The 24,480-nt window shown below is 41.9% G+C and overlaps 2 protein-coding genes across 2 annotated transcripts in view; both read left to right on the top strand.

The window, feature by feature from the left end:
• Positions 1-24,480, top strand: part of CGRRF1 (cell growth regulator with ring finger domain 1) — a 1,085,659-nt gene that overhangs the window by 816,799 nt on the left and 244,380 nt on the right. The window lies entirely within an intron of this gene.
• Positions 1-24,480, top strand: part of CDKN3 (cyclin dependent kinase inhibitor 3) — a 670,130-nt gene that overhangs the window by 534,646 nt on the left and 111,004 nt on the right. The gene's annotated exons all lie outside the window — the stretch shown is intronic.

Here is a 24,480-nt window from a genome sequence, read left to right as displayed (position 1 = left end):
AACAGAAAGAAATTCATCAAAATCCCTTCTTACGGCTCTGGGGATAGGGTAATCTTTCCCAACCATATATTTTCATATGGAAACAAAATCCATGCTCTTTAAGCAAGGAAAGAAGAAAAAAATAGGTTTAGACAAGCAACCAACAATAGTCCACCCAAGAAACGCCTTACTTCTGGACATATTATTATATTAGATCATTGGTTCTTTATTTTGCAAGCCATTTGAATTAAATTTTCTGCCGAAAGCATCCTATATGGCACATGACCTATGTACCTGCACCCGTTACTAACCAGAAGACTATCATGACTTACACCTTGTAACCATGGTGTGCTAGCCACAGCTGATAGGATCACATGCTGACCAGTGACTCATAAGGGGCTCCACTGAGGCATTCTACACTGGATTCAACTGAACCAAATCAGATACTCTCTCAGAGGGTTTGCATTCAAGACATCGGGAAATAGAGTGAGCAGAAGAATAGCAGCAGAATGGAAGACAGACACAGGAAAAACGAGCAGAAAGCATGAGGGAAGGAGAGGAGAGGGATTTCTCACTCATGCCAGAGTGGGAAAGTGGACCCAGGTGATGATAGAAGCAGCAGAGATCAGCAGAATCATCTGTAAGACCTGGTCATAGGATTCAGGAGCACTGGCGTCACTTCTGGGAGAGGATAAGATGCCTGCTACCACAGCAGCTGTGTATCTAGAAAGTCCTCCACTTTTGTTGAGACTGCTAGGGTGGTTGCCAGTCTCTTGGATTTCCCCAAGAGTCCATATACTGAACCTGCCACCTGAGATGACCTTAGGTGACCAAGACTAGCCCTGTCATTTGCCCCCTGAGCTCACTCACTTCACAGTCTTCTAATCACAGTGTAACTGTCTCCCTGAGGCCAACATACGTGATGAAAACTTAGTCACACATACAACAACACATCCCTCCTAAGCATCATCAAAAGGGCAGAGACCAGTGTATGTGAGCAGACTGACCACCATTCCCTGAGAGCTTACTCAGAGTTCGGCACTGTGTTACGTATCTTACCTGGGTTAACTCACTGAATCCTACAAATGCTATCACATAGGTAAATATTATTGTTCCCATTTTACAGACGAAGAAACTGACACCAAGCACTCAAGTGCCCAGTATTCACAGCCAACACGTGGCAGAGCCTTCACCTAGGGGTAAGCAGCTCCCACTGCCAGCCTAGGATCGGGGACCCTGATGGAGACAGAGCACAGCAAGTGGCAGGGAAGGCAAAGAGCATCTCAGTCCCACTGGAAGCTGTGGAGGATACTTGTCCAGGAACTCCAAAAGCAGGACTGCAAGGAGCCCAAGCAACACACAGCACACACACATTTCCAACACCCCAGCCCTGGAAAATGTCACTCACTTCAGAGTCCTGGCCCCAGAATTGAGTTGAACCTCAGGCCAAGATGAAGCAAGCAATTTAGACCAAAGAACTTGTTCTCTAAGGCCTCACTACTGAGAGTGAGGGCTGTGGGTCCGCCGTGTCAGCATCACTGGACGCCTGTTGGAAGTGCAGGATCTCAGCCCCGCCCAAGGCCTAGTGAATCCGCATCTGGATTTTACAAAACTCACAGGTGATACACACGGACTTACAATTCTAAGATGCTCTGCTCTTATGAGTCCTAGAGGTCTTTGGAACAAAGACTGGCGGTAGGGGAGAAAAGAAGGGCCAGACAGTCCCTGATTTTACCCTCTGTCCAAATCTGACTGGCCAGTATATTTTTCAAGACTTGTGTTTCATGATGTCGGGATGTATCCACCTCTGCACCTCAGGGTTGGTATTTTTGAATGCCCATTTAACAACAAAAGCAGGAATTCTTTTTTTTTTTCCTTATGAATTGTTTTATTGAACCTCCTATATGTGTCTCATCTTTTCTTCTTGGCTATATTATGTGTTTTTGTGTGTGGAAAAAAGCAGGGCTTAAATGTCAGAAGGAAGGGATCAGATTCCCTATCCTCTTGCCAACCAAGAGCACATTTACTAGTCTCTTCCCTCCATTAAACGTTAAATGATGTTTATGAAGCACCCACATGGGCCTGGAGCTTTTCTCAGTGCTTGGGGTTGCCAGGTGGCCAACATAAATGGCATTACCCTTTATTTGAACTTTCTACTCTGGTGTTCTTGGAGGCTCTACAGGAACGCGAGGAGACCCATATTTAAAGTAAGAACCAAGAAAGGGGATAGACGTGACACAGGAGATATAGTCCCCGACTCTTAATCAATCAGGTAAATCAGTGAACTGATTGCAATCAGTCAGTTTTATCTTATCTCAGTTCCCCATAAGCCCTGTCCAACAGCTGTCCTTAACTTCTCTAACCATCTCCCACCCTGGCTGAACTCTGCCTGCTCCTTATTGCCCAGAGGAGAATTTGACAACCCATCAAGAGCTTTAAAAAAGTGTCAAAATAGATCAACTTTTCCTACTAAAATCTTACAGATAGAGTGACCAGACTCACTAACTCAGTATTGGGGTTTATGACTTTTATAATGGGAAAGTACATTTTAAACCAGATGGGCCTAAAAGTCCGGATTGTATGGTCATTATAATTGCAAACCAGGTAAGTATAAAAATTGACACTTTAAGCTTGGTGCAGTGGTTCACACCTGTAATCCCATCACTTTGGGAGGCTGAGGTGGGTGGATCACTTGAGGTTAGGGGTTCGAGATCAGCCTGGCCAACATGGTGAAACCCTGTCTCTAATAAAAATACAAAAATTAGTTGGGCATGGTGGTGGGCACCTGTAATCCCAGTTACTCGGGAGGCTGAGGCAGGAGAATTGCCTGAAGCCAAGAGGCAGAGGTTGCAGTGAGCCAAGATACTACCCTCCAGTCTGAGCAACAAAGCGAGACTCCATCTCAAAAAAGAAAAAAAAGGACACTTTATCCTAGAACATGAGATAGAGAATAGGCTTCCATAAAGATGAATCATATTCTCCTTTGTGTGTTCAAATCAAATCTTTCAACATCTTGTTCAGCATAACAACTGCTAAGTAAACTCATGGGGTGTAATTATCTTCCTATCATCACCACGAACTGAGATACATTAATATATAAAAGTAGACTGCTACATCCTCCTCCTCCAAAAGCACCATTAGTAACCAGGCATCCAGGGAAAGCACACGGAGGCTCCTTCACAAGAACTCCTCTGCAGAGAAGGCAGGAAGGAGGAGGAGGAAGGGGAAGTGTGTGCGCCACCAGACTCTGGCCCTCCTCTCTCATGCTTCCAGGCCAGCAATGATGAATCTGACGCCGTGTGAACGAGATTTGCAGGTGTGTGTGGGAGGCCACCGGGGCAAGCCCGGATTAATGGGAATGTGGGGAGAGGAGGATTTCTGGGACACAAGCAGAAGCAAAGGTTGTGCTTGAATGAGCAAAAATAGGGCAGATGCCTCTTCCTGAGGGAGGGCGGATAGGTCATCCTGCAAGGAGATTTAAAGCCCTGCAATGCAAGACCCTAATACAGTCATCAGGGAAGGATATAACACACAGGATATCTCCTGTGTGAGAGTCAATAGACACTGAGAGTCAGAACTGTCTGATGACTTGGGAAGTCTGCTGAGCCCATTGAAGCTAACTTCACAGCAGCACAGGACAGACAATCATCTTGATGGGACAACTTGAGGCAGAAGGATCACTTGAGGCCACGAAAGCAATGGACTGGATAAGTTAAGGGTAAGCCACATAGTAGGCATTCAGTAAACAGTTACTGAATGAATGGAAGGGTGGATGCGCCCGTGTAAACTTCAGAGTCAATAAGTTGGTCCAAGGACCCTATCCATCTCTTCATTGGTTCATTCAGTACATAAGTTTTGAGTGCCCACTTTACATCTCACACTAGGCAGGAGCGAACAAGGCAGACTAGATTAGAGGAGAGGTTGGCAACTTTTTCTGTAAAAGGCCCAAGGGAAAATAAGTGTGGGCCTGACACTCTCTATAGTAGTTACTCAGCTCTGCCACTGTGGCATGAGGGCAGCCATGGATAATATGTAAATGATGAGCATGGCTATGTTCAAATAAAACTTTATTTATGGACACTAAAATTTGAATTTCATATAATTTTATGTGTCATGATATTTTATTTTTCTTTTGTTTTTATTCAGTGATTTAGAGTGTAAAAACCATTCTTAGCTCTTGGGCCCTACAAAAGCAAGAAGACAGCTAAATTTGGTCCCCAGTCTGTAGCTTGCTGACCCCTGTGGAATAGAGTGACAGGGAAAGGAGGAGGCCTCTGCCAGGAAGGTGACATTTGAGCTGAGACTAGAATGAGGATAAAGAACCAGCCATGCGAAGAGAGAAGGGAAGAACATTTCAAGCACAGGAAAAAGTTGTGCAAAAGCCATAAAGAGGGGGTGGACTTGATGTATTCAAGGAACACGAAGATGAGCAGGGTGGCTAACATACAGTGAGCAAGAGAGAAAGTTGTATGAGATGAATACTTCCTGAGGCATATGGTCTCAAAATCAGCTTTTAATAATAATATATATGTACACATATACATGTACATATACATACATGTATGCACATGGAATCCACAGCAGATAGCTGTTGAATAGTTGTGAGGGAAAGCAGATCTAGAAACTTCTGTCCTGGCTTGATCATGGTTTCAAGAGGTAAATATGAAGGCAATCCTAGTGTCTGTGTCCATCAGCAGCTGCGAAGCTTCTTGTTTGAGGGTCCAATTGTAGACTTTGATTCACAGGCATGTCTTTGGACAAAACCAATTGTGACTCTGCTGGCCCTAGTTTCTCTTCATTGTTCAGGGTTGGTCGTTCTTAGGTTTTAAGCAACAGCATCTTTCTGGAAAAACTATGGGAGAAGCAACTCACAACACGATTTGAGTTTTGTTTCGTCCTGAGTGCAAAATGGCTATTTTGAGGTTTACAACATTTTGAGTGTTATGGATTGTTCGATTCCTGGATTCTAAAAAATACTGATTAGCTTGGTATGTTTCACATCAGCTTGGTAACTTTTATGTATTAAGTTATGACAGAATCTTATTATATTCAAATTATGAAAAGTCTTCTGGCATTCCCTATTCAAAAGGAACTAGACTACTCCATCCATCAACTACACACCATGGCGACTATGGATACCATCAAAAACTTGATGGCAGGCCTCTGAGAACCTGCTGTACCTCCTCCATCGCCTATTAAATAGAGATAGAGCAAGAGGGGCTGAAAGAGGGAAAGAGCCAGGCGCAGGTGAAAGAAACTCATTTTTGCAGAGTATTGTTTTGATTCTTTGGCTTCTGGCCTCCATAGCCTTGGACCTTGAGTCAATCCCTGCCCTTGGAGAAGCCACCCTGGTCCATATTTTACCCTTCATATATGGATGTTGACTTTGTCAATTAACATTACTTGCACAAAATTAAGGCACAGAATAGCATCTCAACCCTTCATGTCCTCAACTGGGGGCAGAGGGGGCGGGTGGCAAAGCAACTCAGCAGTTTTCTAGTCTTGGCAGCATCAAAAGAGCATCTGCAATCAATTACCATCTTTTCCCCCCTGTTTCTCACCATCCTTTGCTTAAAAATGGCTAACCCATTTTTTCCCTCATAGCCTTATAAAAACACATGCACACACCAAAACACACATGTGCTCCCAGGCTGAAATCACAAATGCCAAGCCTTAGCCCAGAGAGAACATTTATGACTGGGTTATACGTCCCCAAAAATAGGGGCTTATAATGGAAATACTGACAGGTCATTAACTATAATAGCATAAACCAAGGCACAGAATTTTCACATTGTCTCCATTCTGTTTGTGTCAGCAGGATTGCCAGGCCCAGAATCCAACTGAAGCTCATGAGCTGTGCCTGCCTATAGGGGGTAAATTTGAGGGCAAGAGAATAGCCTGGAGAAAATGGCTTGGGACCTACAGAGCCTTCAGGTAGAGGATATTCTGCAATGTTTGGATTCAGTAATGATCACAGAAATCTCAGCACAGAGAGGACACCATATGGGCTAGAAGCCTAAATCCCTACCAGCAACTCATTTCTAATGACCAATTTCTTCTTGCCGCCGCAGGTGTGACATGACTAACCTAAAGAAGCAACTTAGAGCAACAAGCCAGCAACTGATAGGTTGAAACTATCCCCTGCCAGGTCTCAGTTCTGGTCCTCATGCTCTCCTTCAAGATCAACCCACTTAAGTTTATCCCCAGTGCTTCAAACATTGTCTGACACATAGTAAATGCTCAATATATGTTTGTTGTCAGATGCATAGATGGACGAACCAGCAGGTTAATGAATAAAGGAATTAGCAAAGGAATATTGGCCTCAGTTTTCTCATCCGTGAAATAAGGTGGTTCAACAACATCACTGGCTTTCAACTCTGGTTTCCGTTGTAATAACCTAGAATGTCTTTACAAAAACACTGATCAGACACTACCCTAGGACAAATAAATCAGAATCTCTAGATACAGGGCTGGAGTATCAATAGTTTTAAATGCTCCCCAAGTGGTTCTAATATAGAGCCAGGTTTGCAAAGCAGTGAATAAAATAATTCTAAAATTCTGTTCTGGATTTAAAATTCTATGGATCTTAACTAATTTGGGTCATAAAATTCAAGGCCTAGAATTTGTCTCTCCCCAACTCAGAGAAATAAAATCAAGGTAAGTAAAACGACATCAGTAAATGGTATTTAGGGAACAATGACCATTTATTGGATTCCTTGGTGCCAAGCACCATGCATGGCATATATTATCTCCAGTCCCTCTGGCAGGTGGCATTATCTCATTATCCCTGTTTTTCAGATGAGGAACCTGGGGCTCAGAGAGGTTAAGTGAATTATCTAAGGCGGTTCATAAACAGAAATACAGACCTCCTGAGCAGCCACAAGGTGTTATCATTCAGGGAGCACCCATCTCCTTTTCAGAAATAAATGGCGTTCAGCGTCAGGCAAAGATTTTATGTTCATCCAGAACGGAGGAAGAAAGAGAAGGGAGAGGTTTAGGGAGGAGGAATTCCCTCCCACCCCTGTTCCTCTTCAACTTGAAAAAGGACAATCCTGTCTCTCCCCAGGCCTTTAGCTGTCATAGATGAGCCCTGATAAAGGCCTGGGGCCCCCTCCTTGAATTCCTTTGTTCCAGTACCCATCCCATTAGAAAAAGGTCACACATCTTTGGCCCCTTTTAATTTCAGGGGTGGAGAGGTAAAAGCCCAGCCAGGGAACCTGTGCAATTATGAGCAATTACTTAAACGGCTTTCAGACAAGACTTGGCCCTCCACCAGCAGGCACAGGGGCTGGCGTCTGGGTTTTGTAGGCAAGAAGGAGCAACAGTGGGAAGGTTGGGGGCATGGGAGGAGACAGCAAAGCCTTTTGTCACTGGGTTACAAAAAAAAAAAAAAAAAACCCATTGGTATTTCCTGCCACTGCACTAGCTGACACAAACCAGCCCCGTGCAGGGGAACTATTCACTTAAAAGTCATCATTTCCTTTACTTATCTGCCTCTAAAGAAACAAATCTATTAGCAGCAAGAAATCACTCCAGCAGCTTTAACTAAGTACTGCTCCTACTGAAAACGCCAAAGCCCTGCCTTCAGCTCACTCTGGCTGGTTGTCCCCTCGCCTCCACTCCTCCCTCCTCCCAGGCAGCAGCTCTGCGCTGGCCCAGGTCAGAAGAGTCTCTGACCACTACAGATAACAAGGGCCATTACATTCCAAATCCTTTCTCAACCTCCTCCCCTCCCTTCCGCCAAAATCCAAACCCAATTTCTCCCTGGCAGATCAAAGGCTGCCCAAGCTACAGGAGAGCTCACTCGATCAATAAACCCTTGACAGGAGAATAAACAAAACGATCCAATATTTTCCATCAGGATTCATGTGGTCCATTGCTCGGCTTTCCCTTTGAGAACCATGAAGATTTGGTGTGGAGTTCAAAATAGTTTGTTCTCTGAATTAAAAAGTGACCCAATAGTCCCCTACACTTTTCTTGTCTTTGTCTGTCTTAAACATACAAACCATAAGAAAAGGGCTAGCAGTACAGCTGGACATTTGGGATCTTCCAAAAGCAACTTTCCTTCCACTACAGCTAAGTTGGCAAGAAGCAACTGGAAAGCTATCTACGCAAGTAGATCTAATTTTAACAAGTTTGTACTTTAGGAAGTATAATAAATACTGATACACTTCTCCCACTGTTCATCCCAAAGAAGTCAAAAGTGCTTCACTAACAAAGCCCTGAAACCATGAATCAAAAAGTACGACAAATACAGCTAAGTTAAGGATGCTGTGCATTTTGGGACATATCAATTTCTTTTGAACACATAAGAATATTCATTTAAAGATCAATTCTATTAATTTCTATATCACTCTCCTATGACTATTTCTTTGATTCCTAAATCCCCTATCCATGAAATTGAAAGGAGGGATCATGGAAACTGAATTGCTAAAATGGTCCATGGGGCTCATGTGGAATGTGGCCATCTAGATGGCTGCATTAACTAATATGTCATGTTTACTCACGTATGCCTTCATTTATATCAAATATATTATTCCAGAGTTTGGAATAAAGCCTTGCATCTTCTTCCTTTACAAGATGTAAATTTACATCAATTTGAGCTTTTCATTAGTATGTATGGGAAGTGCTTGACAATGACAAAGATCACCGAAACACACTACACCACTCTGATGTAGGATCCAGATAAGAGAAAGCAAAGTAGTCCAGCAATATAGGCCAGAAAATGAGGACAAGGGGGGAAAAACAGCATCTTGGGGCACAGTGACAGCTATACATTGAGTTCAATATACAGACAATAAGGTGTGTCAGCCTTACATTTATAGCCCGGAGGAAGAATGTCAACTCCTTGCCAAGCTGTTTGTGTATTTCCTTCTAAAGCATTAGTTAATATTGATAGCTACCATTTATTGAGCGTTCATATTTCCCAGGCACAGAGCTAAACACTTGGCAAGCTTTATACTATTTCTTTCAGTCCTCACAAGAGTCCTATGAAGTAGGCACCATTTAACAGATGAGGTAAGTGGGTCCTAAAGAGCTTAATGACCTTCCCCCAACAGTCACATGGATGTAATTGGAAATGCTGGAATTTGAACAGAGGCATCTGACTTCAGAACCAGCACATGAACTGCCAACCTGAGATCAATACATCCGCAACTTTCCTACTAACCCAACATTTTCCACTTCAACCAAGAGGCAACAGCCTCTCTTCTATGACATCTTCTCCCAGTCTTCTCTATCCAAACCTTCATATGGCTTTAGCAATGCTGTTTTATTCAGAGATATGCTTATGTCGCCCATCTTCAATTATCTTATTAATTTTTAAACACTTTCCCCTTTTTCTTGCATTTCTGTGAATCAAGTCTGGAGAAAGCCTGACTGAATTAGCAGAATGGATCACCAAGTGAACCAATAGGGACATAATAACAGCTCCACTGATGCCATGTGCCTGCCTCCTGTGTCTTGTGACCTTCAGGAAGCATATCTTTTTTTTTGTTTTTTTTTAGGAAGCATATCTTTTACATTAACTTCCTTGGTTTTCAAGTGCAACATTTTACGGAAGCCTGACATTATTAATTGACATTTCTGTCCTCCAGCAGGAGTATACTCATTTTACTCATTTCCCTCTTCCCACTCTAAGCTGTGATATGCACCAATCTTTTGGGGTGGGAGTCTTTCATTCTATAAAGGTAATGAGCAACTGTCTTCAGACCCTGTCTTCAATGACTTCTTTGCCAGCCCTCTCAAGTAGTTCACCATGAGAGGTCAGCACCAGAGTCTTTGGATGCATACATACTACGCCTCTCAGTAAACTCATCTGGAATGGTGTGCCTGCCTGAGGATGGAACTTGGCCTAAGATTGATCAGCACCACTGATCGACTTTCTGGGGAAAAAAAAAATCTGTAAGCTAAGCCATACACTCTTCAGCCAACATAGGTAGAAAGAAACAAACAAATTTGAAAAAACCCACAAGCCAGCCAAAAGGCATTTTTTTCATTTCTGTTGAGAAGATCAAATTATTTTCCTGCACCCAATACTGCATAACTTGAAGAAGGTCCTATAATGTGCTGAGATTTATGTTAAAATGTAATCAAACCAAGTTGCTGAATAAAGTCAAGGAAACATTAGGCAAACAAGAGTGTCTTAGCAAAAGGAAAACTAACTTTCTCAATGAATGAGTCTTAATGAAAAGTACTAGAATATGCCTTTCAACAGGATTTCTCAAATATCAGAGGATTTTGCTATCAAAGGAGGAGCCTCAGCTCAAGGTGTCCTTGTGGGGGCCACAGTGAGACAATTGCCTGATCTCCCACATGCCTTTCCCTATGATAGATCTGCCCTGCCCCTGACACACTGTCACCTGGGCTCTGCATGACCAAAGGCACATGTGCCTGAAACTGGCTAAGTGAATTCTTGGCCTTGTAACAAAACAAGGATAATCAACCACTGGTGTTTGACCTGATGATCTTGCCTCATTAGCACCACACCTTCACCAACAGGGTTAAAGAGCAATACTATGTGGTCATGTCATCTAGCATGAAACCATCAAACATGTAAACCCTGGATTGGCAAGAAAGTCTTGGGAATTTAAGGCTAAAATACTGTCTACACATCTGTCTTAGTCTGTTTTCTGCTGCTATAACAGAATACTACAGATTGGGAACTTTATAATGAACAGAAATTTATTTGGCTCATGGTTCTGGAGTCTGAGAAGTCCAAGAACATGGTGCTAGCATCTGGTGAGCACCTTCATGCTGCATCATCTCATGGCAGAAGATGGAAAAGCAAGACAGCATGATAGCAAACAAGGAAAGAGGACCAAACTTATTTTTTAATGAAGCCACTCATGATAACTAACTCCCTCCTATGATAATTACATTAATTCATTAATGAGGGCCCTCATGGTCTAATCACCTCTTACTAGGCTCTACCTCCTACCACTGTTGCATTGGAGAATAAGTTTCAAACACATGAATTTGGTGGGGACACATTCAAACCATACCAGCATCTATTTCTAGGTGATATTATACTTCATACAACAAGTTTCTATTTTTCAAAAATATCAAAATTTAGACAAAATGAATATAGTTGATTTTGAGCCTTTACTGGAAATATAAGACTAGTGGCTCATGCCTGTAATCCCAGCACTTCGGGAGGCCGAGGCGGGCAGATCACGAGGTCAGGAGATCGAGACCATCCTGGCTAACACGGTGAAACCCCGTCTGTGCTAAAAATACAAAACATTAGCCGGGCGTGGTGGCAGGCACCTATAGTCCCAGCTACTCGGGAGGCTGAGGCAGGAGAATGGCGTGAACCTGGGAGACAGAGCTTGCAGTGAGCCGAGATTGCGCCACTGGACTCCAGCCTGCGCGACAGAGCGAGACTCTGTCTCAACAACCACAATGACGAAAAAAAAAAAAGAAATATAAGACCATATATAAAAATACATAATACATATAATATATATTGTGACATGTTATATAGATTATAATATTTATAACATTTGAGGCCCATATTGAAGATAAGCTGAAATAAGGTGTTTCAGAAGCTTTACAGTGGCTCCATTTCACTCAGGCTCACCAGGAAGACTGGGGAAATGAGGATTTTATTGTATTTTGTTTTATTTTCTAAAGTAAAATTGCCACCTAATGTTCTTTTTCCCGTGATCCTTTTTGTAACTTTATCTCCTGATCTTTCTCTTTGTTGGGTGTCTAAGGGGCAAGGAGTCAGTTTATCATGGACACTTCTGCTTTAGGGGACTTAAGTGGAATCTGATCATGGAGATATTTCCTGCAGTGACCGCCCCCCCACTTCCCCTTTATAATTCTTTGGTCCTTGTCTTTGCCCCTTCACACAGACCTCAGCCTGCACCATGATCCCTTTCCCTCACCACATTTCAGACACGATCACCTTCTTTTTCCTTCTCCAACACATCAAGCTCCTTCCTGCCTACAGATGTTTGCATTTGCTGTCCTCTCTACCTGGAAGACCCTTCCCCTGTCTCCTTCTCATCTTTCAGATCTTGGCTCAATAATCACCTGCTCAGAGACACTTCCCTGACCTCACTTACCTGAATCACTCCTCCACCTCCACCCGGTTATTCACCATTATATTGCCCTGAGACTTTTCGTTAGAGTACTATTATAATAAAGGTATCCTCTTTGGTGTTTATTTGTTCATTGTTAGCTCTCTACCCCTTCTAGAATATAAGTTTCATGAAGAGGAAGCTTTATCTGTTTTTTGCACTCTTAAACATCCAGGACCTAGGCAATGCCTAGCACATAGCAGGAGCTAAAGAAACATTCAATGAACAAATGAATGAATGAAATGTCCAGTGTTCCTCAGAAGAAAGGTACAGCTTCTCCAGAGAAGCTATGGAATGTCCAACTTGTTATGTAGAGGGTTTGAAGAGCATTGAAGGCTTCTAATAACCTGGCACTCTGCTTAGTGTGCAGGTATTTTGAGAACCTGCCTGGCTTTGGGTGGAATGGGAGAAATAATCCAAACACAGAATTGCCTATGTGTATTTAAATGCTTAGATATGTTTAGCGTCTAGGGAATAGTAATAGTTACAATTTTGTGAGTATCTTCCCTCTCCAGGAATGTGTATAACATATTCTCACATCAGTCCCCACAGCACCCCTATGAGGTAGAGATTATCCCTATTTTAGAGACGAAGAGATTGAGTCTCAAGTGGTTTCCCAAAACATATGGAACAAATAATGATTAGAGTTGAAACTTGAACCTTTTCTGTCTCATCTATCTGGAAAGTTTATGCTTTTAGCCTCATCTTGGTTTAAGAACCCAAAACATCAATACAATGAAGATAATGAGCCCATGGTTGCTCAAACATATGATATTGCAAGAAAAAAAATACATTTGTGGGGTGTTAATTGTAGCAATTGTTTTCCAACCCCTTCATACCCATTCTAGACAAGTACTTTTTTGCAGGATAGTAATACAACCACTTCAATTTTTTTGTGGGTTCTTCTGGGTTTTCACATATTGCCCCCATCCATTCCAAGTAATGAAAACACAACTATTTGAGATTTAGCACTCGAACTGCTCTTTGTTCGGAGTGACAAATGTCTTATATTTTTCAAAGCTATAAGCTGAGTTTTTCCTTTTTTGATAGTGAACTTATACCAAAATCAAGGCTAAAAAGACTAATGTTCTATGAGTAAAATGTACAATTCCTAATTTCTCTAGCCTATAATAATGGCTATATCAGCAGTACTGCCACTCAAAGAAAGCTATGAAAACAACAGGATGTTTTAGAGAAAATCCAAGAAAGAAATAATTTATTATCTTCCAACCCTCAGACAGATATTTTTCTTTTATCTTGATGCCTGACATTTCTTTCTTAATATATCTACCATGTAGATGGCTCTCTCTGCATCTTTTTTCCCCCTTTTCTTCTCTCTTAGAACTCGTCACTAGAGTATCTACCTATTAAGCTCTTAGTCCCTCTCCTGACTTTTAATCCTCCCCCCACCCTCGATTTCTATATGAAGTGCACCAGCTCTTCCCTTAATTTTTTTTCTTCTGTGAGATGAGCTCCCAAGTTCTTACTTCTTTCTGCTTAACTTTGTGTGAAAATGCAAGGGTTTAAGATTTACGGCTCTGCTTAAAAGGCTCTCTTCCTCCCTATTCTGGGGCTTGACTACTGAGCAAAGAATCCCCCAGCTGAAATCACAGCAGAAGAGGGGTTTTGAAAACATATCCATAGCTCCCAGTTCAATCACAAAAGCAACTTTTGAACTTGTCGCATTATGGTGGCGAAGGAGTTTCCACAGCCTGATCCATATGTCTAAGGACACTTTCAACAGCCTCCATGATGTATTAGCCAAACAACTGGATTTAATAAGAACCTTTCCATAATAGGGAGAGCCTGTGTGCACACGGACTTACTCTCTCAGGCCAGTTGAGAATAGCCAGTGTTGATGTCACAGAACAAGTCCCCACTCCTGGGTAAAGTAACTAAAAGGCAGAGGAAAGACAATGTTGAAGAGCAGCAAGAAATGATACATACTGTTCATTAAGAGCATGGGCCTTGCAATCCCAGTTTTACCGCAGAAGAGTCTGTGTGATCTTGAGCAAGTTAACTTCTCTAAGCCTCAATTACCTCATCTGTAAAATGAGGCTATTCCTGGTACCTACCTCATTTTTCTATGAATGTTTGATGAATAGTACAAAAAGCACCTAATTAACACAATGGCACCATGCTTGATAAATAGTTTCTATTATTATTATTATTATTGTTTTTATTTGCTAAAGCATCATTGAACCAGGCAACTTCTCATGATAGCAAAGTAGAGTTTGGGCCAATGAGTATATTGTCAGGTTTCCCTCCTGGATAATCCAAGCTTTATACCAGATGATATAAATAGAAAAGAAGAAAAATAATAAACAAAGAATTTTTTAAATGTGCTTCTGATATAAATGGTCTAAAAGCAGAAAAGAAAAAAATAAAAACAACAGAGAAAACAGATCTGTCATGAATTTGGAAAAGACTCATCCATGAGTTCTTCAAAATTCTTTCCTCTAGGGAGAAGAATCTCCCCCAGACAAGACAGGTAATGACTAGCCTCAAAATACTAAAAGAAAATGCAAAATTCTGGCCTGGGCATTGACTAGCAGTCTCCAGGTCGTGTTGTTGACCTGTCTGCCAAGTTTCTGCTGGTGGAGCCACTGAAAGAGGGATCCTAAGGAAGACACACATATGCTTTCAATCCTAAATGCATGCACATTCAAGGGAATGCCCTGGAGAGAGGGGCTAACATCATCAACCTTACCACACTGGTACTTGCAATGGCTGATATTCTGACCCTCTGGCCACCAACTATCCAGACAGGGATGTCTCCCTTTCTCAGAGTAGGAGTAACCTCACAGAAAGGTTGTTCCAATGGCCCATAGTTCATAGCAGACAAAACAAATTCAGATGTGTGGTAGAATGGGGCCAATTCTAATACCAAGACCATGGTTAGGCTGCCTGCCACTTCATTGATTTTAAGTCTAGTTTATTGGGGCCAGAAAATTCAACAGCTTCTACATCCTAAAACATGAGATGCCAGCAATCGTCAGATGTCCTTAAAATGAGCTTTTGTGTTGACTCTTTTTAGCTGGAGCTGAAAGGAGAGAGCACCTGTGAATTGTTCATGGGCTTAAGTAATTGTTGAATAAAGGTTTCCTTAGTATGTGCTTAAAAATTTCACCTGTGTGGGAAAGGGCACCAGCCAGGTGCCTCATTTACATAAAATCCAACTATTCTCCTCCCTATGGAAATGCAATTGTTCTCTAAAATACTGATGACTTTGTTTTATTCTTGTGAAGTATCTTTTTCACTGATAATAACTTCCAAAGAGTTCAAATATCTGAAATCATCAGAGCGAAAGTTATATAATGGCCTTTTTTTCCCCTCTTTATGAAATAGCTGCTTAAAAGTCATAATACAGCCCAAGTCCAGCTACATTGCAAACAACAAAAAACAAAGTTCCTTGCTTCTTTCACTCGCTTCATCTAGCGACTGACATAGTGAGAGTAATAGCACTGACCCGGTGCCTGGCGAACGTTTCTCCTTTTATAACTACTTGAGCGTGGCAGGCTCTTCCTATTAACTACATTACATCATCATTATCAAAGACGAAAGGAAATTAATTTTGTTTTTCAAGGTCTTGGCAATAAGTCGGTTCTTTACTTCATCAGACATCTGCTGTTTTTCTACGTGTGTCATTTGTGAAGCTGAGTTTTCCTTATGACTTTATTCTCATAACAATTTATCACGCAACAGTGTTTACCAGAGAAGTTGGGCCGACGGATTTTTCTCTCTCCAAACAAAAAGTGTAACATTAACTTAAAGCCAATATCATCATCTATATTTCATTCTCAAATAGTTTTCTGGGCTTTAAAAGAAAAAAAAGCCAACAAGCCTGTCAAGAAAAAATAACCACTTATGGTCTCTGGTTGAAATGTATTGCCAACGCTCCTCGACTTTGTTTTAACAGATGGGTCTTTATCAGCAAATTCTGTGGGCAGCTCACCAACTTCCCTTAGGAATGGAGGCATGCTTCCATTTGCTTCGGCTCTTATCTGTTCACTTACAGCCACATTTGACCACAAAATTCTAGGTTTTTTTTTTTTCATGTATTCATACAAAGGAGAAACTACAGAGAATCTTCTGTTCTCCAATAATTAGTAATTCCTGGGCTGATTGATAGTCTCTTAGCCTGATTTCACATCTGTTAAAAAAAAAAAAAAAATTGGTGGTTCACATGGATACATTGACTTTACTAATGCTCTGTGCACGATTCCCTCACCTCATGTAATAAGGGCCCCCGAGAAACCTCTTCACAATATGTATTTTGATGAGTAACCTGTTGGGGTTTAACTCATCTTTTTCTTCCTCAATCTCTTCTTCTTCCTCTGCCTTCTTCCAAATGCTAGCTAACTCCTAGAAGCCTTCGTTCTTTGAGTCAACACTGGAACAAAATTCACAGGAAGCTATTGTTTCAGATGAGAGTCATCCGCTCTAGAATAGGGTGTACAGAGAATCTACAAACCGACTTCAAGGGATATTAGAGAAAACCTCTACTTGCCACATGCTTCATATATGGACCTGTGTTTTAATGTTTATGCTTTTTTATTAAGGAGATCTGTGCCAAAAACAGAGATGAATGATGACTCTTAAAATTTTATTTTACCCTGAAAATTGCTTTCACCTTTTCTTGTTGCAATTTGACATAATCATTTCCACAAGAATCAAATCCCTAGGCCTCAGTTTCTCTAAACCTATAAAATGAGAAGTTTGAACGAGACCCAAAGTGGAGCGCTCATGAGAAACACCTGGAGAACTGGTTAAATATGCAGATTCCTGAGCTCCACTCCCAACAATTCTGAGTCTGAGGTTTTGGACCCAGCAAAACTCCATTTCAGACTCACTTCTGCTTAGTCTAAAGCGGGCAGACCACAGGCCAGGCTCTGAGAGTACTGATCTGATGAATTCTAAGGTGCTGCTGCTTCCAATAGTCTGAGACTATATAAAAACTTCAGCTGGAGATTAGCTGATTGTCCAGGCAAACCTTATGTTTATTGACAAACCTCTCTCTCCCAGCATCTCTAGTCCTTGTGTACTTTGTGAGCAAGGCAAGCCCTGCTCCAAGGTAAGTGTGAGGTCCGGTGGAGGTGGGGAGGCAATGCTGCCCTCCAAATCCTGAGCAAATCAGCCCAGCCCAGCCCAAGGGCTCCTCCCAACCTGCAGGACAGGGTCCTCCTCAAAATGCTACATGACCTTTTTGCTCAAAGTGCATTCCCAAATAGCAGACACTTGCATCTTCAAGGTTAAGTGCAGAAACCTTTCCTTTTAAAGGCAAGTAGTGACCTTTGGATCTCTGATTTTTTAATTTAGTATATGACAAGTCTTCTCCATTAGCACAAAGTCTTCTCCATTAGGGTGTCGTGGGAATGAAGTTAGAAAACAGATTACGACCCATGAGACAAATGAACCACAACTGAGCGTAGGTTGTCTCCAAACCACTCATCCTAACCCCAGGCCTCATCAATGCAAACCAGGGGAAGTGCGCAGCTGGGGTGACCCAGTCACGCAGAGACACAGCACTCACACGTGCTGATGGAAGTTTTGGGGTGCTGTGTGGACATGAGTCCAGCTTATGAGTACATTAAAGTCAGAGAAATAGGCTTGATCGTAACTTCTCTAGTAACTACTTGTGTGACCTTGGTCAGGTTACTTCACTTCTCTGTTTCCCCACTGTTTCTCAGTTTCCCCTGTATGTAAAATAAGGCTCACAGTTATACCACACATTAACTGAGTGCCAAGAGTGGGCCAGTAACTATATAGTAAGCTCAAGCAGTGGGTGAAACAGGCAAAAATCCCTGCCCTCAGGAGGAACACAGACAGGAGACAAAGAAATAGAGACTACAGGGTCATGTAATGGTCAATTGATCCATGCTATAAAGAAAAATAAAGTAGGGTGAGGAGCTAGAGAGTGCTGGGAGGCTATTTCAGAAAAGGTGATCAGGGAAGCCCTCCCTAAGGAGGAGACATTCGAACAGAGGGTAGAATAAAGAGCAGAAGGAGCATCATCATATCCAGGCAAAAGTCATCCAGGCAGAAGCAGAGTGCAGGTGCAAAGCCCCTGAGGCAGGAACATTTGAGGAATGATCAAGTGACAGCAAAGAGGCCAGTGTGGCTTGAGGAAAGGGAGTGATGGGGAAAGTGGTAGGAAATGATGTCAAAGCCAGATCATAAAAGGCCTAAAAGAGAGCACTTTGGTTCTCATTCTATGGTGATGAGAAGCCATTAGAAGGTCTGAGCAGCACAGACTGATGTATGTTTCAAAGGACCACTTCAGTTGCAGTTTGAAGAGGAGACTACAAAGGGAGCCCATCAATCAGGATAAGCTAGATCATGCTGCTGTAATAAATAACCACAAACTCTGAGTGGCTTATAAAAGCCAAGGTTCTTTCCACTCACACTCCCCATCCACTGTAAGTTGGCTGGGGTTCTGCCCCACCCTGGAACCTGGGGATGGAGCAGCCTCTATTTGAATCATTGCAGATCACCATGACAGAGAGTAGAGAGCACAGCAACTCATGCATGGGCCCTAAAGCATCAACCTGGAAGTGACACGCGTCACTTCCACTCACATTTCATTTCATTGGCCAAAGCAAATCACCTGACGGCATCTGACTTCAGAGGCAGTGGGAGAATACAACCCTGCCATGTGCCTGCAAGATGGAATATTGTGTGAACAGCACTAATACCACAGAGACCAGAGGGAAGCAGAGAAACCTATTATGAGGTTATTAAAGTAATCCAGGCAATCAGTGAGAACAGTTTAGACTGGGCGGTCACAGGGGAAGGTGTTGGGAAACAGATGCAGAAGATATTTTGAAGGCAGAGACAACAAGATTTGCTGATGGATTGAATGTGGAATAATCATAATCACCTCATAGTGGATGTATTTTGGTGCAGATTAAATGAGATGATGTATATAAAGTTCTCACACAGTGCACAGTGCACTATAAACCTCAATAAGTAGTGATTATTCTTGCTTTAGTTCTAGATTGAAGAGGTGTTTATAACAGAAGAGTTTAATTTTGGATCATTCTATTTTCCAAGATATATAGTTGCTTTACCCTCATATCACTATGTGCACCACACACACACACACACGGTCCAAAAATAATAATAGTGGTTATTAATTATCAACTTGCTTCTAAACAGTTTTCCCTCCTAGGAAACTTTCTAATAATGAATTGATTTTCCTACCAACTTCAGGGAAGTTTTTATTCCTGCAGACACACATTTGGGACCCAGAAAGTAGACTGCATAAAAGTCAGGAAGCCCCCAGCCTTTCCACTCAGATGTTGTAGATTAATAGTCATTTGATTTGGGAATGTGAAATGAACTGATAAGAAAAGCCATACGTACCAATGACATTCAGGAATGAAAACTGACAGATCACCTGCTTTAGAAGATTTGATTCTTCAGATTTTAAGAAGGGGGGGAAAAGACCTTTAAGTGACATTTGCTCTCTTATGGCTTACATTAAACAATTTAATATATAACATGAGGGAGAGAACATGATATAAACAATATATCCAGGAGAAAAAATAAATGACCTCAGTCCCAAAAGACACTGTTATGCACTGGTACTATTCGTGTACACTATAAGGAATGATGTATCAGTTTTACGTCTAATCAGTATCTTAATATATCACTGTCGGTTCCTGGAGTGCATTACACTATCTTGAGATGCGTGCTCACATTTTACATTAATGTGGAAAGTATCCATCTGTTATCAGCAGAACTTAATTCTATACTGAAAAATGAGGTGTCTGCTTGGTACACTTCTATTTTAAGGTTTAAAGTCATTGAAAAACCAAATCTAAAAAGAGAACTTTGGGACTAAACTATGCTGTTTTTTATGACATGGATGTTGAGAGGCAATGGTTTGTTGGGTGTCTGACTCAAGGCATCACCTATGTTTTGGGTGCCTCTAGTTTCCAACCCCATTTCAGGGCCACTGTGGAGGCATCCCATCATCTGTTCTTCATCAAAACTTCTAGATCTAGCATCTGCTTTAGTCTGAATGTTTGTGTCCCCCCAAAATTCATATGTTGAAACCTAATCCCTAACGTCATGGTACCAAGAGGTAGGGCCTTTGGAAAGTGATTGGGTCATAAAGATAGAGCCCTTATGACTGGGATTAGTGCCATTAACAAAAGAGAGCTTGAAGAGCTGCCTTGCCCCTTCTGCCATATGAGGCTACAGTGAAAAAAGGCATCCATCTAAAGGAAGAGGGCCCTTGCTAGACATCAAATATGCCAGCACCTTGATCTTGGACTTCTCAGCCTCCATAACTGTGAGAAAAAAATGTCTGGTGTTTCATAGCTACCTAGTTCATAGTAATTCTGTTAAAACAACCCAGACTACGATAGCATCTATTGATGATTCTTACCAGAAGTAATTTCATTATGGCCAGTCGCAAAATGATGACTTTTCCAACTGTAGCACTCCTTACACATTTACCAATAGGTACTTGGTATTCCACCATAAGCAAGAGATGTCCTGTCTTCTCTACTGATTTCTCTGTCTATTTATTACCAGTATAGACTCATGACTTCTCTCTTCTTCAATGGTTTATAATTCATATTGTCTTTAAGTGCTCAAATTATCTCTGACTTGACCAGTGAGAATCCTTGCAAGCTGCTTCCTGTGTCCTAGTGATACATTCTATCTTTTTCTTTTATCATTTTTTTATTTCTGGTATAAGAAGATATTTCAGGTTCATTTTGTACCTTCCTTGCCTCAGCCTGAGGATCAGTCATTTCTCCAAGGAGCCCTGGTTCCCTTTATTGGGGAATGATACCAGAGACCAAGATCTGGGTGTTAGATGTGCTCATTGCTGCTGGACTTTCATTGCCTCTTGGCCTTTTCAGTGGATAGAGCTGGGAAATATGCACATATCTGTATCTATACACAATACTCATACACACACGATTCTGAATCCACACCAATGCCTCTAATTCCAATCAGTTCCTACAGGGTTATTTCTTGACTTACAGGTTTGTACCTCTCTTATTCCACGATGACAACTCTTGTTCCCAACAATATGAACTAATCTGTTCATTACTCAATCCTGTAATACACCTAAAATAGTCTCAGAATGGTTTCTCCCAAAAGCAACCCTACTATGAAGAGTTCAGGACTTGGTTATTCTCATCTCACCGCCCTGTCCAAGACAGCATGGATAGAATTGAATACCACATTCATAAGTTATTCCAATCAGGTTTTTTCCACCGTGGTGTTGTTATTCATTTGAAATACAGTGGGGTTCGTTTGCTTCCATTATCTTCTAGTTTGGGGATGCTTTTTTGCTTTCTCCTAATTGCTAGTTTGATTTTATTGTTTGAATATGTAGTACATTAACATGCTTCTGAAAGTCAAAACTCTGTGAAAGGCCATAATCAGAGAAATTTACACTATGTTTTACTCCTGTTTTTAAACAAGTAGTATGCCTTTTCTGTCAAAAAATGATCAAACAGAAGAAAGAAGGAGAGAAGAACTAATGACAATAGGCAAGAGAGAGGAGGAGGGTTTCATATCATTAGGAGCTGGCTCTAGACCAAGTTCTGTCAAGCACAGGGTGGGGACATCAGGATGTGAAAAGGGTTATGGATGAGCTCTAGATTCCAGGCTGCCATGCCTGGAGGACTAGAGGTGCTCCTTTGCAGAATGTAGCTCACAGGGGCAGAAACTGCCTTGGACAGAAAGACAGTGGATTTCGGTTTTGACATGTCCTGTATTCTAGTGCAGCTTATCTTCTGGAAAGCCAGAAGAAGCCATACTAAATGAAAGGAGAAAAGGGAATAGCAGAAGCAGGAAACATGGGAAGGGCCAAGGAAAGCACACAGCAGATGAACACTTGGAATTTGTCCTTTGAACCTTGATATTTCTTCTCTTTATTAACTGTCCCATGACCATAGCCACAAACGCAGCATCCCTCGAAGCCTGTGGTCCTTTCTTGCCATCAGCCCCTCAGTGGGTCCTTTATAGGAGCACAGGGTTTAGTGGCTTTGGAATCTCATCGACCTTACCTCAAATTCCACCACTTTCAGCTAGGTGACCTTGTGCAAATCAGTTCATCTTTCTAAGCTTCAGTTTCTCTTCTGTAAAATGGAGAGATAACATATAACCTGCTTTGCCTGGCTATTGTGGGGATTGTGGGTTAATATAAGGTAAGTGCCCAACACAACACCTGATGAGGAGAAGGCACTCAGTAAATAACCGATATTTTATTTTTTTCACTTAGCCTCAGATAATCAAGAGTCCATCTCGCTCACACTCTAATATAAGCTATGCAATACTCTACTGCAGTGGTTCTCAACTTTGGCCACGCATTCAAATCAACTGGGGAGCTTTAAAAAAATACCAAGACTCAGACCTCATCGCCAAGAGAGTCCAATTTATTTAGTCTGGGGTGGAACTTGGCATTGGTATTTTTTTAAAAAAGCTCCAAGGTGATTTTAAGCAGAGTTCAGCACCAATGCTCTCTTCACATGCTAAATCCGAAGAGGGGCTCTCCTAGGTTATACTCCCTCTTGACCCTTCTGACAGCACTTTAGAGTAGAAATAGATTGCTTAAATTGTTCTTTTTTTTTCACCCCAAACATCCAAAGCATATAGCAATATGTTATTCTTCGGGAAGTTCTTTTCTGAGAAACATAAATACAACCTTCCCCACAGGAAGAAAGGAATGTTCCTCCCCACCCAAAAGAAACCTGCTCCTTTCTTACCCACCCAGGCAGGCTAGAAAGCAAAATACAATTGGAGCTTGGTCAGCATAAACTCAGCCCGGAGGAGAGGAGCCAGTAAGAAACACGTCTTTCCGTGGGCACAATCCAAGCCAGTCCTGACCAGTGAGGGACCCAGAGGTTGGGGGCACTCCCAGAGGGCAGCGCCATTTCTGCTCATTGAACAAATCATACTTCATGGCTGTTGTCAGCCTCTTGGAAAGCCCCATGAGCCACTGCACTGCAGTTATGCCACCCACGTGCAGCAACCCTACATGTGCACATGCAAAAAAGCAAGGAGTTAGTTTAAAAACTCTGGTCTGCAGGAAGAAGGGGAATAAATAACCATAAACCAAGGCAAAATGTTCATGAATAGCTGAGGCCTGGTGGGGATGGGGGTGGATGAAGACCTTAGTGTGGACAGGTCCCAGCCATTGCCTCTCAGCCAGCTGCTTCCTGTAAAACCAGAAAAAGAAACAGTTCTTGAGAACAGCTCATGGCTTTATGATCAATTTATTTTTTTATTTTGCAAACTTTTATTAATCTAAGATATTTGATTTCCATTGTTAACAGGTTAGTAATAGTTTGATAAGTGGGTTCTAGGAAATACCTTCCCTGAGGCCTAGATCCCCAAATTCCATCTAGTAAGTAGATTTGCTGTCTTGAGTTACCAAACTGTCCTCCAAGGACACGGAAGCCTACAGACCTTCAATATCAAACTGGCAGATGCATCTCTAAAGGTGTTGGGCAGAGCATCTAAAGGGACAGTGGTTAGAATGGAGGTGCCAATGCTGTACTTGGTTATGAGTTATATATTTTTAGAACATTAAAGGGATCTTGAGCCAGGGCAGTCTGGCCCCAGAGTGTCTTTGACCATTCTTGATGTGCTCAGGCGGCCCAGTCCAACAGTATCTTTATAAGATGGAGGGTCCCACGACCAGCTGCCTAGCACAGGTCGAAACCCTGGGACACCCACCACATCTGAGCCATGGCTGCTGCCCACGTGCAACCTCCAACAGCGCGGACCTGGGGTCCTTGGTGATCCAAAGGCTGTGGGAACAACTCCACCACCTCAGCCCCTCCCTCCACTCCTCAACTCTTTTCTCAACCCTGCTTGGAGTAGTAGGGAACTGTAATCATCCTTTTTGCTCCCACCAGATCTCAGAAAAACTCCAGTGCACCAGATGGAGAATGAAAAAGCAGGAAATAAATAATTGTAAAAACAAACAGGAGACTAAGGGTTTGGCCATCCATGTGAACAAGAATTATGACCCTTCTGCAAACCTACCTTTATTTACTACTTGGCTGTAATTTGCTTTAAGATAGTGCAGCATGTGGAGGGGGCACTGTGTGTGTGTGTGTGTGTGTGTGTGTGTGTAATTGGGTTTCAGCTATAAGTCTGGACTGCCCAATCTCAAGAAAGCATTCTACTCAAGAATGCACAGACCTGCAGTGGTCAGCAGGAGTCCTCATTAGGAAACCCATAGTCCAGAGGCAGCTACTACAAATGTTTCTAATCCATATCTCAATCAAACTTAAGGCTTGCAAATTAACATATGCAATGCCAGAAATAGGCTATTGTGTTTTTTTAATAGTAGCTAGTTTAATAGAATAATGAATGTTTGAAATAGGTTCTCATTGGTAAAATTTCAAGTACATAGTATGTATAGAATAACAACAAATAC

Source organism: Macaca thibetana, chromosome 7 (genome assembly GCF_024542745.1).
Source record: "Macaca thibetana thibetana isolate TM-01 chromosome 7, ASM2454274v1, whole genome shotgun sequence".
Lineage (NCBI taxonomy): Eukaryota > Metazoa > Chordata > Mammalia > Primates > Cercopithecidae > Macaca > Macaca thibetana.
This window is presented reverse-complemented; position numbering and strand designations above follow the sequence as displayed.